We start from the raw sequence: 14,987 nt of genomic DNA on the forward strand, positions 1-14,987 counted from the left end.
TGATCATGAATTTTTAAAGTATGAATTATGACTATGTATTTTCATTATGATCATGAATTATAAGTATGTTTCAAATTATGGTTTTTCATGCAAGTTATGAAGTAACGCGACCTAAGGCCTAACAATATAAATTATGCAAATATGATTGTAATGATGAAAGGGCAAATTCTCACATTACAAGTATGTTATGAAAATGAGCTATTCTATGATTTTAAGCCTATGATCATGACTATGATATATGAAATTTATGATTTTATATTATGTATGTATTCTGTGGATTTGACTTAGCACCGAATGTGGACTTGAGGTGGGGGATCGAAGCAAGGGGTACTTATATAAAGTCTCTTATCTCATAACTATGTGCCACCATAGGATTGCCTTTATGGCCTAGCTAGTGGATCCACAAATAGCACATGTTCATAATTAGGAGTCTACCTTGGCAAAGTAGCCTCCTTCTTCTCGGTGTGGGTATCATCGGATTCCATGTTATAGCTCGCATGATTTTATTATCGGTTATGGTTCCTAACCAACATATGTATGATTTTCTAAGTATGTTATGACTTGAACTTATGTTTTAAATGCTTTGGTCAATATGATTTTCTCATGACTTTACATATTCCATCTTATCATGTGATTTACTTGACCTTTGCATTCTATGATTTACGTTGCATGTCACGCCCTCATACTTAGTACATTCCAATGTAATAATGCATACTTTTTGCCTACATTGTCTCATAATGTAGGAGTTGAGGTTGAAGATCCTTATCATCCATGTAACTAGTTGGCATTCCCTATTCGAAGGTGTTGTGGTGAGTCCTCATTGACCGGGAACTAGTTTCAAGTTGGTTATTGTTTTCTCTTTTAAAAATACTTGTGTTTATGTTGTAAATTTGAGGGTGAGCTAGGGAAATGTCTTAGCCCCCGCCCATACTCATATTTAGAGGCATCTAGTTGGACATATATTTGAGTCTATGTTGTCATAAGATATTCTCAGATTTCTATTCATGGTTTTAGACTCTCTTATGATGTTTTTGCTTTTATATTTTACCTTATGTATGCTTATAATATGTATAAAAGGCTTGGTTGGAGCCCTTTGAGGTTTCCATTGCTGTGTTATTACTAGGCCCTAGGCCTGGTCCTGACAACTTCTAGTGGATATATCGGATCAGTGGTGAGATCTTGCGATCCTGATCCCAGCTAGTTCCATCTTTCATTTCCAGTTTTTACTGTATTTGGAGACCTACATTGTATATTCAGACTCGAATTTATATTAGATACTCTTAAACTTATGATACCAAGTTTTGGGATAATTTCATTATTGTCCTTTTATTGCAATTTATGGCCTGACTTCCCTTTGGGAGTCTCATATGGTTTACATTTAGACTTACACATTAGGATGGGGTTTGGGATATATGCCATCATGACACTCAATTTTTGGTTCGTGACAATTAAGGCATTATGAATCTATAGTCTAAAGTGGTTGGAAATGAAATGACCCTCCAAGTTATTTTTGAATTAAAGCATTCATTCCGTCATTTAGAGCATTTTTGTAGTGAACCTAAGTCATTTATGACTTGCTGGCACTGACTGTTTGGTCATCTGGTCGTTCATTTGAGTTTTAGGCCAGTTTCTCTATTTTAAAACTTTTATAACTTAAAAATTTGACTTCGACCATAACTTTAGGAAAACGACCTCAGAATGGAATTATGATGGTTCCATCAACTCCTGAATGGCAAAATTAGTCTAGTAACATGTTTGGTTTGATTACCAAGGCAATTGGTACGAGTCTAGGACCATTTGACGCTTTTGCCTTCGAAATTTAGCCTATAATTGACTTTGGTCAACATTCTTGAAAAATGTACTTGATTGAAAAATATAAAAGCGTGATTATTTCCAGAATGTCGATATTGGTCTAGAATGACCCTTCATTCGCTTTCTGAGGCTTCTAATTTAATCACGAGGGCCATTGTGGAATTTGGCTCAAAATGGTCCTTAGTGTGGGACCCACTTTTGGTCATAACTACCTCGTATGTAAATTTGTACTGCATTATTAAGTCTGTAACATCAATTTTTTTAGGGTAGCATATCTCGTTTACGCATAAGATTGTCAATGAATTTCGAGCACCCCGTCGGAGTAATTGAACTTGATGAAAACTCAGCTTTTAGCTAATATCTGTGCAGCACAAATTTCTCTCCATGATCGCGGAGCCATGGCCGCATTCGCAGAGGTGTAAGTCTATTGCCTCCGCATTCATGAAGGCCAATGTCCTGGACTTTTAATAAAGACCAAGGACGTTTTTCAGCCTCAGCTTCAAATTTCCAACATAAATTTATCCTCTATTTTAAGCTCAAATTAAGTGATTCAAAGGTCCAAAATCAATAGAATTTTGTGGGTAATCTAGTGGTGAGCTCGGAAATACGAAAGGAAGCTTTGTGTGGGGTAAGAATTCATAATTAGCTACTGATTTAGTTATTTTCGAAGTGGTATTTTGTTGAATTTGTGGAGATTGTATTTGATCATATGAACTCTATTTTTAGTGATTTTTGAGACTATATTTTGGTTTTTTTTTTACAAGGAACATCATGGCGTAATTTGTTCAGATTGGGAGGGTCTCATTTTTTCAGAATTTACTGATCAAAAGGCTTCCATTTTCATCTTTTAGTTTGAATTTTGTGAATTTTTGTTGCATGCCCTATTTGTGTAGTTTCCCAACTCCGTACTGTTTATCAAATTGATTTGTGAGCTTGGGGAGATGTTTAGAACCTATTTTTAGGGTCAATTTCGAAATTCTGGATATAAGGCCCACATTTTCCATTTTAGACCTCAAAATTGGTCGATCTCTGAATTAGATAATTTTAGTATCATAACAACCATATTAATATTGTGATTCTATTGTTGAAGCATGGCAGCATTTGGAGGTCGCTCAGAAGGGAAAAACTCTGATTTCATGAGTTGAAGCGTGGGTGGTCGACTTACAGGTAGGCTACTATTTTCCCCTCATGAGACTGAGCATGCTTAGTTAATTGTATATTATTTTGTGTGAAAGTGGAGGGTTTTGAATTTCGAGCATGCTAAATTCCTAGATTCCATGTCGTAGGTACTATTTTGGGAAATTGTTGGATTGTTTAAGCATGACTTATGTGGTTGTTTGTTGTTCCTATCCTGTGATGAATATTGTGCATGTGGTTATATGTTTGGAAGCATGTTGGGCCTAGTCTAGGCTTAGACTAGTAATTTCCTTAGACTTGCGCTAGTTTGGTGCGGTTGGGCTTACGAACTTCTCCGACGTCGTTTCGAACGGTTAGCTCCCTGTAGACTGATATAACAGACTTGAGTCTGATAGTCTGAGCCATAGCTAGGAAGTAACTCAGCTTGTGACCTTACCTCCATAATTTCCTATTCTCCTATCAGCCTTGTATTGCTCGGTTCTTGCTTTTGGAAGTTTTTCTCGATGATTTGGGTTATATTTGATTCGGGTTGGAACGGTGCATTGATGACTCTCAATTTGGGGGTACTCCCCATGGTGCACAATTGGTCACTGATTCTAATTATGTTCGATCCCTTAGCTATAGATACCTAGTCAAAGTTTGTGGTCTAGCTTACTTGTGTTTGTCTCCTTAGTTACAAATACCTGATCAATGTTCGCGGTCCAATTTATTTGAGTTCAGCCTTCCTAGCTATAGTTAACCAATTAAAGTCTGTGGTCTAGCTTACCTGTGCTCGACCTTTTGGCTACAATTAGCCGGTTAGAGTCCGTGGTCTAGCCTACTTATGTCGACTCAATAGCTATAGTTACTCGATTGCAGTCTGTGGTCCATCATACACGTGGTTAAATTTTTGATTCCCTGATGAATCTTCAATTAAAGTATGCATCTATTCTCAGCTGTGGGTTCAGGTGTTAGATTTTGGGAATGGTTTGGTTCAAGTCCGGGAATAGTGATATTATTGGAATCCTTTTGGCTCCATTCATTTTCCTTCAACTATTCTTAAATCTGTCAGGCTTATGGGAGTCTTTGTAGGTGGTTACCCTTTAATTATGCACGAGCGTACCCATCGGGTTTATGGGAGCCCGACGTAGTTTGTTAGATTCCTTCCTTTTTGTTTGCTAGTACGCTCATGTACATACCTACATTTACTTCTTGCACTGTCTTTGGTTGTGATCTTTTACTAATATTTCAGTTTACTTTTGCTTATCTTGCTCAGTAGGCCAATTATACCTGGGTACCTATTGTTTTTGGTAATCATACTACACTATGCATCTGTTTTTGTGATGCAGGTCTGATTACTAGATACCTGATGTGTCGCCAAAATATGACATTTACGATGCTCAAAACAATGAGTTATTACAAGTTCTTAAGCGTATTTTGTTAGTTTTATATGTGTTTTTTTTAGTTTTCAGGGAAATTGAAGCACGCTTGCATTGATGGTATTTAGCATGGTTCGTGTGGAAAGCTGATTGATATTGAAGGATGTTGGTAACTTGGTATTGAGGTGAAGTCATAAGGAAAATAAAATATACAAGAAGTGATAAAGTGACTTGAGTTTGGCAAGGTTTCGAGACAACTTAAAAGGAGAACTCAAAGAACGAACTTCACCAAAACTTGAAAGACCTTGGAATGGATGTTGGGAGATTAAATAAATATGTTTTGACCAAGTATGTCCACCAAGACATCCACGCAGGCCGTGGTAGGCAGTACTGGCCATGAAAAGTATCTCCAATCCGTGAAGAAGGATCTCTAGTAAGCATCCAAGAAATTGGCTAAGGCTCACACTAAGGAAGCCTCACCACAAGCCGTTGTCATCACCACTGGACGTGGTGTTAATTGTGGTGGTTTTTCCATCCATCAAAATGCAAAGGTAAGAAGTGGAAAGGACAAGGCAATCACCAAGAGCCAAAGTAAGGAATAACATGGCCAAGGTAACCACCAAGGGCCTCACCACGAGTCGTGGTCCTCACCAATGGCCGTGGTGGGTACCATGGTGGGATGGACAGCCATAAAAGGATAACTCAATCACCAAGTAAGTCCACCACGTGGTGTCTCCCGTCCAGAGTAATCCAAGTCCAAAACCAAGATAGTTTCCTAGTTCGTTTAGGATTAGTTTTAGGTTTCTATAAATACCCTCTTGTGTCATATTTTTAGGGTGACTTTTCCTACATTGTTTACATATTTTTCCTAAAGTTGAGGATACATTAAATGACCTAAACTCCATTGTTGAAGTATTTTTCATCCATCACACGATATTGGATAGATTTGGATGAAAGAACACACAACTCAGATTCTTTGAGTTCTAGTTTTGTTATTTGAATCTAAATCTTCTTATACAATTGTGAGTTTGATTCATTGTTATTTGTAAGTCTTATAATAAATGTTTCATTCATTGTTTATTGACTTATCCATTGAAATTATGAAAGGCTAAACCCACAACTAGGGTTGTGGGAACCATGATGTCTTGAATAGTATAAGAAAACGTAGGATTGATATTTGTGAATTGTTTCTGCATGTATTGTGATTTATTTATTCAAAATTATTTTTTAGTGACTGCGCACATTAAGAAATTACCTGTATTTTTTGCTTTCCTAAGGAGGGAGTTAGTGATTAGGAAACGACTTCACAGCAGAAATTCAAAGAGTCTAGCTTCAAAAAAAAGAATAAACTTCATCTAAGTTACTTGAGAAGAGAAGGAGATAGGACTCTACGATCCAGGGCAAGGATTAGTAAAGTATACATCTGAGACCACAAGTAGATGAATGAGATACGTCTAAAAAGGACCGGGAGGTGAATTAGATGATACCCAATTCGCTCGATTTTGCATGCAATACAATGAACGATATCATGAATACAATTAGCCTATTAACTTACAAGTCATGGGGAACACTATCCTTGTCTAGTCTTCATATTGTTTACAATATAAATCTTGTTTACTTGTTATTACTTTGTCATTTGTTCTTAAATCATAAACAAACCCTCCCCCTCTTTTACTTTATGCAAGTTTATATTCGAAAAGTAGCAATTATGACTAAATAGTGATAGCTAATATAACTTGTTTCAACCTATTTCCTATGGGTATGACCCCAACTCTTAGTTGGGTAAAACATACTGCTAACGATTATTTATATCTCTTTCGAGATGTGTAATTGAGCATTATCAATATGGCATCGTTGTCGGGGAATATGGCTTTGAAATAGTCTATTAGTGAGCACTTTAGGTTGTAGTTCTATTTCCTAGTTTTACTATTGGTTTTTGTTTTTGCTTTTTGTTACTACAGGGCTCAAGTTAGTGCAAAACCCAAGGAAGGAGTAATCAATTAAATTAAGTCATGACTCGATGTTAAATTAGGCGCTTCGTTGGAGGAAATCCATGTGGAAACTTGATGAAGTCTGAGTAATCAAGTACATTAAGTCATGCCGCGATATTAAATCAGGCACTTCATGGGAGGCAACTCATGTGGATACTTGATGAAATCTGAGTAGTTAGGTAACCTACTACTGACTCCAAAGGCATTGCATGTATGATCATTTCCCTTGTTTTAGACCTTGGAGTTTTTGAGTGCATTGGGGACAATGCACAAATTTTAGTGGGTAGTGGGGCATCCTGAAATCCTTTAGAGTTTTTCTTGCCATGTTTATTTTGTATGAAGGTGTATTATCTAGTAGAACTAGAATGTTTACATTGTTTGTGTGAATATGAGTACCTATAGAAGTTTGTAGTAACCCGTGAAACTAAAAAATGATCCATTTTAAAATTTTCTAAAAAACTATGTGATTGCATCTCAAATGTGATACCAGATTTGCTAGGATCTTTGTAACATTATACATGGTGATTTTCTAGTTATGACTGTGTTGATTAGTGCTAAATAGAATAAGATCAGTGTCATGTGTGTGTGAGCTAAATTTGCATAGTTTGATTGATGCATTTGTAAGCTAGAACTTGCCTGGTTACTCTTACTGAAACAATTAGATAGCTGGATTAGGAAAGGATCATAGGCCTTTGTTGATAATGAGTCACTTAGCCTAAATCTAACCGACCAAATGAAATTGTACCTTTTGAACCAAAAGTTTGAGCTTTAATGAACCTTTTATTTGATTAACCAAAATTCACCTTCCCTTGCTATCTGGGAATCCAAATTTTGGCTCTGGTCCCTCCAAGGACAATGTGTACCTCTACTCAGGCCAAAAGCCTAAGTTGAGGGTGGCTATTATAGGGAGAATCAGTTTTGTGAACCTTAATCTTGTCCTTGGTTCCTCCTAGGTGATTATGTACGCTTTAGTTGAGGGTGGCTACTATAAGGTAATCAGAGAAGTTAGGGTATGAAAATAATGGAGGAATGATAAGAAAATAAAAGCATGGGTGTGACCGCAAGTAAAAAAAGAAAACAAGTGCAAAAATGAGTCATAAAGAAAAAAAAAGATTGAACAAAAGCAAAAATCACTCCCAAGAAGAATGGATGAGGAGATAAGGGAACGACAAAAGCTTGGGGGCTGAAAAACTAAGTAGCTAAGCCAAAGTAGCGTTTGGAGGGGCAAAATAGTCACTTTTATCCTAAATGTATCCTACCTAAACTCGAGCCTACATTACAAGCCTAAAAAGTCCTATTGTGATCCTAAAAAGGTTATTCAAAAGTCTAAGTATTGAAAATAAGGATAAGCTAATGGTATTTACTTTTGCATTATTTTGAACTTCTTTTGAGAGTGCGATTAATATTGTTTCAGTCTCTGTTTTGCTTATATACACTGTGTGAGACTTCTTTGTAGTGAGGGCACTGTGATTATGTTATTTGGTTGCTACATTGACTGTTCTATGACTATTTGCATTGATTTATTTAAGATATGGATAGTATAATATCATGAACTAATCCTAGCAAGTGGCTACAATATGAGTACATTGCACGAGGGTAGTTGGATATGAGTTTTATGTTGCAAGGCTGCTATATGTTTCCTATAAGTTGCTTGTATTTGCACGTCCTTTGGTTTAAGGTTTTGCAATTGCTTGAGGACAAGCAATAATTCTAATTTGAGGGTGTTGATGTGTCGCCAAAATGCGACATTTATGATTCTCAAAACAAGGAGTTATTATATATGTTCTTAAGCATATTTTGTTAGTTTGATATGTTTTTTTAGTTGGTTTTCAGGGAAATTGAAGCACTCTTCGATTGATGGTATTTGGCGTAGTTTATGTAGAAAGTTGATTGATCTTGAAGGATGCTGGTAGCTTGGTGTTGAAGTAAACTCACAAGGAAAACAAAATATACAAGAAGTGATAAAGTGACTTGAGTTTGGCAAGGTTTCGCGACAACTTGAATGGTAACTCAAAGAATGAACTTCACCAAACTTGAAGGACCTTAGAATGGGTGTTTGGAGATTAAATCATGTTTTGACCAAGTATGCAACCAAGACAGCCACCATGGGTGGTGATAGGCAGTACTGTCCGTGAAAAGCACCTCCAATCCGTGAAGAAGGCTCTCTAGTAAGCTGCCAAGAAATTGGCTAAGGCTCACACCAAAGAAACCTTACCACGAGTCGTGGTTCTCACCAATGGCCATGGTGGGCACTGTTATAGTGTTTCCATCCATCAAAATGAAAAGGAAATAAGTGTCAAGTACAATCCAATCACCAAGAGCCAAATAAAGGAGCAACATGGCCAAGGCAACCACCAAGGGCCTCACCACGAGCAGTAGTCCTCACCACTGGTCATGGTGGGTGCCGTGGTGGGATGGACAGCCATAAAAGGATAAGGAAATCACCAATTAAGGCCACCAAGAGCTTTGGTTCCCACCACTAGCCGTGGTGGCTCCGGTCCAGAGCAATCCAAGTCTGAAACAAAGTTGGTTTCCTAGTTCATTTAGGATTAGTCTTAGGTTTCAATAAATACCCTCTTGTGCTATATTTTTATGGCGAATTTTCCTACATTGTTTACACATTTTTTATAATATTTATAGGCTACATTATATGATATAAACTTCATTGTTGAAGGATTTTTCATTCACCACACAAAATCGGACAGATTTGGGAGAAAGAACACACAACTCGAATTCTTTGAGTTCTAGTTTTGTGATATGAATCTAAATCTTCTTATACAATTGTGAGTTTGATTCATTGTTATTTATAAGCCTTCTAATACATGTTTCATTTATTTTTTATCATTGTTATTTATAAGCCTTCTAATACATATTTCATTCATTTTTTATTGACTTATCCATCGAAATTATGAAAGGCTAAATCCACAACTAGGGTTGTGGGAACCATGATGACTTAAATAGAATAGGCAAACATAGGATTGGATATTTGTGAATTGTTTTTGTATGTATTATGATTTCTTCATTCAAAAATATTTCTTAGTGAATGCACATATTAAGAACTTGCCTGTATTCATTACTCGATCGGGAGGGAGGTAGTGATTAGAAAAAGACTTCACAATAGAAATTCGAAGAGTCTAGCTTCGAAAAAAGGAATAAACTTTGTCTAAGTTACTTTAGACCGAGAGGAGATGATACTCTGGGATCTAGGGCGAGGGTTAGTAAAGTATATATTTTGAGACCGAAAGGAGATGAATGAGATATGTCTAAAAAGGATCGAGAGGTGAATTAGATATTACTCGACTTACTAGATTTTGCATGTAATACAATGAACGATACCATGAATACAATTAGCCTATTAACTTACAAGTCATGGGGAACACTATCCTTGTCTAGTCTTCATATTGTTTTCAACCTAAATCTTGTTTACTTGTTATTACTTTGTCGTTTGTTCTTAAATTGTAAATAAAACTCCCTACTTTTACTTTATGCAAGTTTACTTTTGGAAAGTAGCAACTACGACTTAATAATGATAGCTAATACCACTTATTTCAACCTATTCCCTATGACTTCGACCCCAACTGTTAGTTGGGTAAAATATATTTCTAACAATCGTCTATACCATTTTCGAGAGGTGTAATTGAGAGTTATCAATACTGATGTTGATTTGAGCCAAATGCGGTCGTGATTAGAGGCGAGGGTGAGCAAACTGCATTTTGGATTTACGCATCTGCTTCTGTACATATATTTTGCCTGTATTTTGGTTTTTTAGAAAACTCTATTTCTGTTATCCACTTTTAGGATTTGTACTCTTTTATTAGCAACTCTATACTTGTGACTTCCAGGTTCTGGATGAATTCTTTTTATTTGTATATATATTTAGTTCCTTATGCTCGTTTATTGTATGCTCTTATTATTACTTTACTATTTTAGATTAGATTGTTAGTATTCTACCCTTGACACCCCATTACTTACAGTTTTGGGATATGGGTTTGCTTGCCTTCTGGTGGGTCATAGCAGGCGCCATCACGACTTGAGAAATTGGGTCATGAAAATTTAGTATCAGAGCCCCAAGTTCATCGGTCTCACTTGTATAAAGCTAATATCTAGTAGAGTCTTGTGGATTGGCGCAGAGACATCCATGACTTATCCTCAGGAGACTACAGAATGTCTTTAGGAATGTGTTTTTTTGTATCATTGTCGTGCAGTGTGTGTCTTATTGGTTTCTGGAAATCACACTTATTCCACTCTTTTAGAGGATGGCTCGCACGCGCGTTGGATGTAGAGGTCGACCTCAGGGTCATGCTAGGGATGCACACTAGCTCGGGACCGAGAGTAGACTCTAGAGCTGAAGATGGAGACACCAGTAGCTCTAGTATATTTGTAGTCGATGGGCCCAGTACCAGCCCAGCCATCGCCCAAGATAGCCGTAGCTTTGTACTTACATACGATGTTCGCCCAGATTTTAGCTGCCAATTGGGGGTATACAATAGGCCCCAGCTGCTGCCATCCTAGTACTGCAGGACTAGCCTACACCAGCGGTACCAGCCACTCAGCCTGATGATTTAGAGGGTGTCATGCCACTCCGAGAGAAGAAGATGCTCGGGGTATTCCTCAGATTGTCAGCGCTAAAGTTTTCTAGGGCTATGGGTGAGGATGCCCAAAAGTTTCTACTTACTTGCTGTGAGTGGCTACAAACTTTGGGTTTAGTTGAGTTGAGAGGAGATGACCTCACCTCCTATAAGCTAGACGGTCCTTCTCAGTAGTGGTGGCATAAGTATTTGTAGAGCAGACCAGCTGGGTCTCCACTGGTGATATGGGCTATGTTTTCAGAGGTCTTCTTGGCCCGGTTTATTCCCAGAAGTATCAGAGATCACCTCTGAGATTAGTTCTCATGGTTGGAGAAGGTCTCCATTACCATATTGGAGTATGAAGACCAATTCCACAAACTTTCCAGGCATGCCGCCATGATCTTACCTACAAAAAAGGAGAGAATTTGGTGCTTCATTAGAGGATTGAGGCTCTACTTATGGATTGAGGCTCTACTTATGGATTGAGACTCAGTCTATAGTCTTAGTGAGCCACTCATTTCTGTAGGTAGTAGACCATGCCCTCACACTCAAGCATCTCCATCGCGAGGCCCAAGGGGGCAGTGGTAAGAGAGCTAGATATAAGGATAGACATGATAGGTGCCGCTTTAGACCCCGAGAGTCTTACAATAGATCTCGCAAGATATTTTAGTTGGGTTAGTCCAACTGCCCCTTTTAGTCCTCTCTTCAAACTTTGGAGGGTGATCAACACCATCAGATTGGTTCTAGTATCGGTCCAAGTTAGGGTAGAGAGGGTTCACAGACAGGTTCTTTCGACTGAGGTAGTCGACCTCCAGCTTTCAACTTATATTCCTAGGGGTGCTATGAGTGCAGGGAGCTAGATCATTGGTCCTGTGAGTGCCTTCAACATAGGCTAGCCTTACCATCTCCACAGGTAGGTAGACACACGCCAGCACCAGCACCTCCAATTAGACGAGAAGGCCAGGACTAAGACCGTAGGGGTGGTCATCAAGGTGCACGAGGAAGTCCCCAGGGAGGCAGGTCAGGAGGATCCTAGGCCCATTTCTATGTAGCTCCAACTAGAGCAAAGGCTGAGGCCTCAGATGATGTGATCACAGGTAGGGTTTTTTAAGCCATCAGCCCGCATCCACTTTATTTGATCCAAGATCCACATATTTTGATATATCAATGTATTGTACCCCTCGACTGAGTATGTGCTCGGAGCCCTTAGTTAATTCATTGCATGTTTCAACCCTAATAGGTGATTCTTTAGTAGTGGATCAAGTCGTTAGATCCTGTGTGGTGACTATTCGGGGGCATGACACTAGAGTTGATCTCATTTTACTTGATATGGTGGATTTTGATTTGATTATGGGCATGACTGGTTATCCCCTCACCATGCGGTCTTGGATTTCTATGCCAAGACCATTACCTTAGCCATGCCTGGTATTCCACCGGTGGTGTGGTAGCGCTCTTGTAGTCGCATGCTAATTGGGGTAATCTCTTTTGTTCTGGACTAGAGGTTTGTGGCTAGAGGGTGTTTGGAATACATGGATTGTGCTAAAGTTGTGAGTAGGGAGGGCCCAATAATTGATTCAGTACCTACCATTCAAGAGTTTGCAGCTGTGTTTCTTGTTGATCTGTTGGACATCCCTCTTGACTGCTATATTGACTTCACTATTGATGCAGAGACAGGTACTCATCCTATTTCCATCCCACTGTACCTATGTCCCCCGTAGAGCTTAAGAAACTTAGTGTTCAGTTTTAGGATCTCTTGGATAAGAAATTTATTCAGCCTACTATATCACCTTGGGATGCCTAAGTCCTGTTCGTTAAGAAGAAGGACAGTACTATGCAGATGTGCATTAATTACAGGCAGTTGAACAAGGTGACGGTGAAGAACTGTTACCCCATGACTAGAATTGATGTCCTATTCGACCATCTCTAGGGTGTCGTGGTGTTTTCTAAGATCGATTTGAGATCCATTTACCTGTAGTTTAGGATTAAGGCAGCGGATGCCCCAAAGACCACATATAGGATTCCTTACGGACACTGTGAGTTCTTAGTGATGTCTTTTAGGTTGACTAATGCCCCTACCGTATTCATGGACTTAATGACCCAGGTTTTTAGACCGTACTTGGACTCATTTTTCATAGTCTTCATCAATGACACGCGGAGCTAGGAGGAGCATGAGCAGCATTTGAGAGTAGTGCTCCAAATTTTGAGAGATCAGTCGCTTTATGCCAAGTTCTCAAAGTATGAGTTTTAGCTTGAGTTTATAACATATTTGGAGTAGGTGGTGTCCAAGGATGGAATTATGATAGATCCAGTGAAGATTGAGGCTATTTGTGATTGGGCCAGACCCACCTTTGTGACTGGGATTTGTAGCTTTGTCGGATTGGCAGGGTACTATAGGTGCTTTGTTGAGGGGTTTTCTACTATTGTGGGCACATCTGACTCTGTTTACTCGCTAGGATGTCCTTTTTTTATGGTCGGAGGAGTATGAGAGGAGCTTTCTGAGGATCAAGGAGTAGCTTGCCATCGCTCCAAATTGACTTTTCTAGTTGAGGGCAAGGGATTCACCATTTATTGTGATGCATCTGCCATTGGTTTGGGTTGTGTACTGATGCAGCAGGGATGGGTTATTTCTTATACGTTGAGGCATCTTAAGCTGCACGAGTGCAACTACCCCACTCATGACTTGGCATTGGTGGTGGTAGTTTTTACGCTTAAGATCTGGAGGCACTAGCTGTATGGAGTTCGATGTAAGATTTACACTGATCACAGGAGCCTTCAGTACATTATGAGCCAAAAGGATCTTAATTTGAGGCAGTTTCGCTAGATTGAGCTCCTGAAGGAATATGACCTCTCTAATTTCTACCATCCATCATGCATGGCAAATGTAGTAGCGGATGCCTTGAGTCAAAAGGTAGTGAGTATGGATAGTCTAGCCTTCCTTTCTACTATGGAGCAACCATTAGTTTTGGACATCCAGTCCTTAGCTAACCAGATGATTCAACTTGATATTTCTGATTCTCGTTGTGTGTTAGCTTATGTGGGAGCTCAGTCATCTCTGTTAGAATAGATTTGCAGCCATCAGTTCGAGGATAAGGAGTTAGTTGCACTGTGAGATCGGGTTTTGGGAGGTGATGCTAGCCTAGCTATGTTAGATTCAGATAGGGTTTTGAGGTGTAGTGGTCGACTTTGTGTTCCAAGAGTTGGGGGCTTGATTGAGTTGATCCTTAATGAGGCCCATGATTTTAGATATTCTATCCATCCGGGCACCACTAAGATGTATTATGACTTAAGACAACACTTTAGTGGAGCGGTATAAGGATAGATATTACGGATTATGTGTCGCATTGTTTGAGTTATCAACAGCTTAAGGATGAACATTTGAGTCCTAGTGGAAAGTTTCAGAGATTACCCATTCTCGAGTGGAAATAGGAGCATATCACCATGGATTTTATTGTGGGGTTGCTTCGCACTTCTCGTGGTCTTGATAGTATTTGGTTCATCATGGATCAATTGACCAAGTCAGCATACTTCATTCCCTTTTATACATCCTACAGTGCTGAAAGGTTGGCCCATAGTTACATTCGGGAGGTGGTTCACCTTCATTTTATGCCTGTTTCTATCATCTCAGATCAGGGCTTACAATTCACATCTAGCTTTTGAAGGACCTTTTAGGAGGAGTTGGGTACCCATGTCAACCTTAGCACAGCTTTCCACACACGGATTGATGATCAGTCGAAGCGCAATACACAGGTCATTGAGGATATGTTGTGGGCTTGTATTATGAATTTTGAGGGTCAATGGGATTAGTTTTTTCCCTTGGTAGAGTTTGCATACAATAATAGCTACCACTCTAGTATTTAGATGGTCCCATTTGAGGCCTATTATGGTAGGTGTTGTCGCTCTCCACTTGGTTGGTTTGAGTCTATAAAGCCCAGGCCGCATGGTATTGACTTGATGTTGGAGACCTTAGATCATGTGAGGATGATTCAGGATAGGCTCTGGCCAGCTCAGAATAGACACCGGAGTTATACAGATCATAGGCGTCGGTAGTTGAGATTTGTAGTTGGTGACAGAGTATTCCTCTGTGTATTGCCCATGAAGAGTGTGATGAGATTTGGGAGGCG

The sequence above is a fragment of the Solanum dulcamara genome, chromosome 11 (assembly GCF_947179165.1).
Source record: "Solanum dulcamara chromosome 11, daSolDulc1.2, whole genome shotgun sequence".
Taxonomy (NCBI): domain Eukaryota; kingdom Viridiplantae; phylum Streptophyta; class Magnoliopsida; order Solanales; family Solanaceae; genus Solanum; species Solanum dulcamara.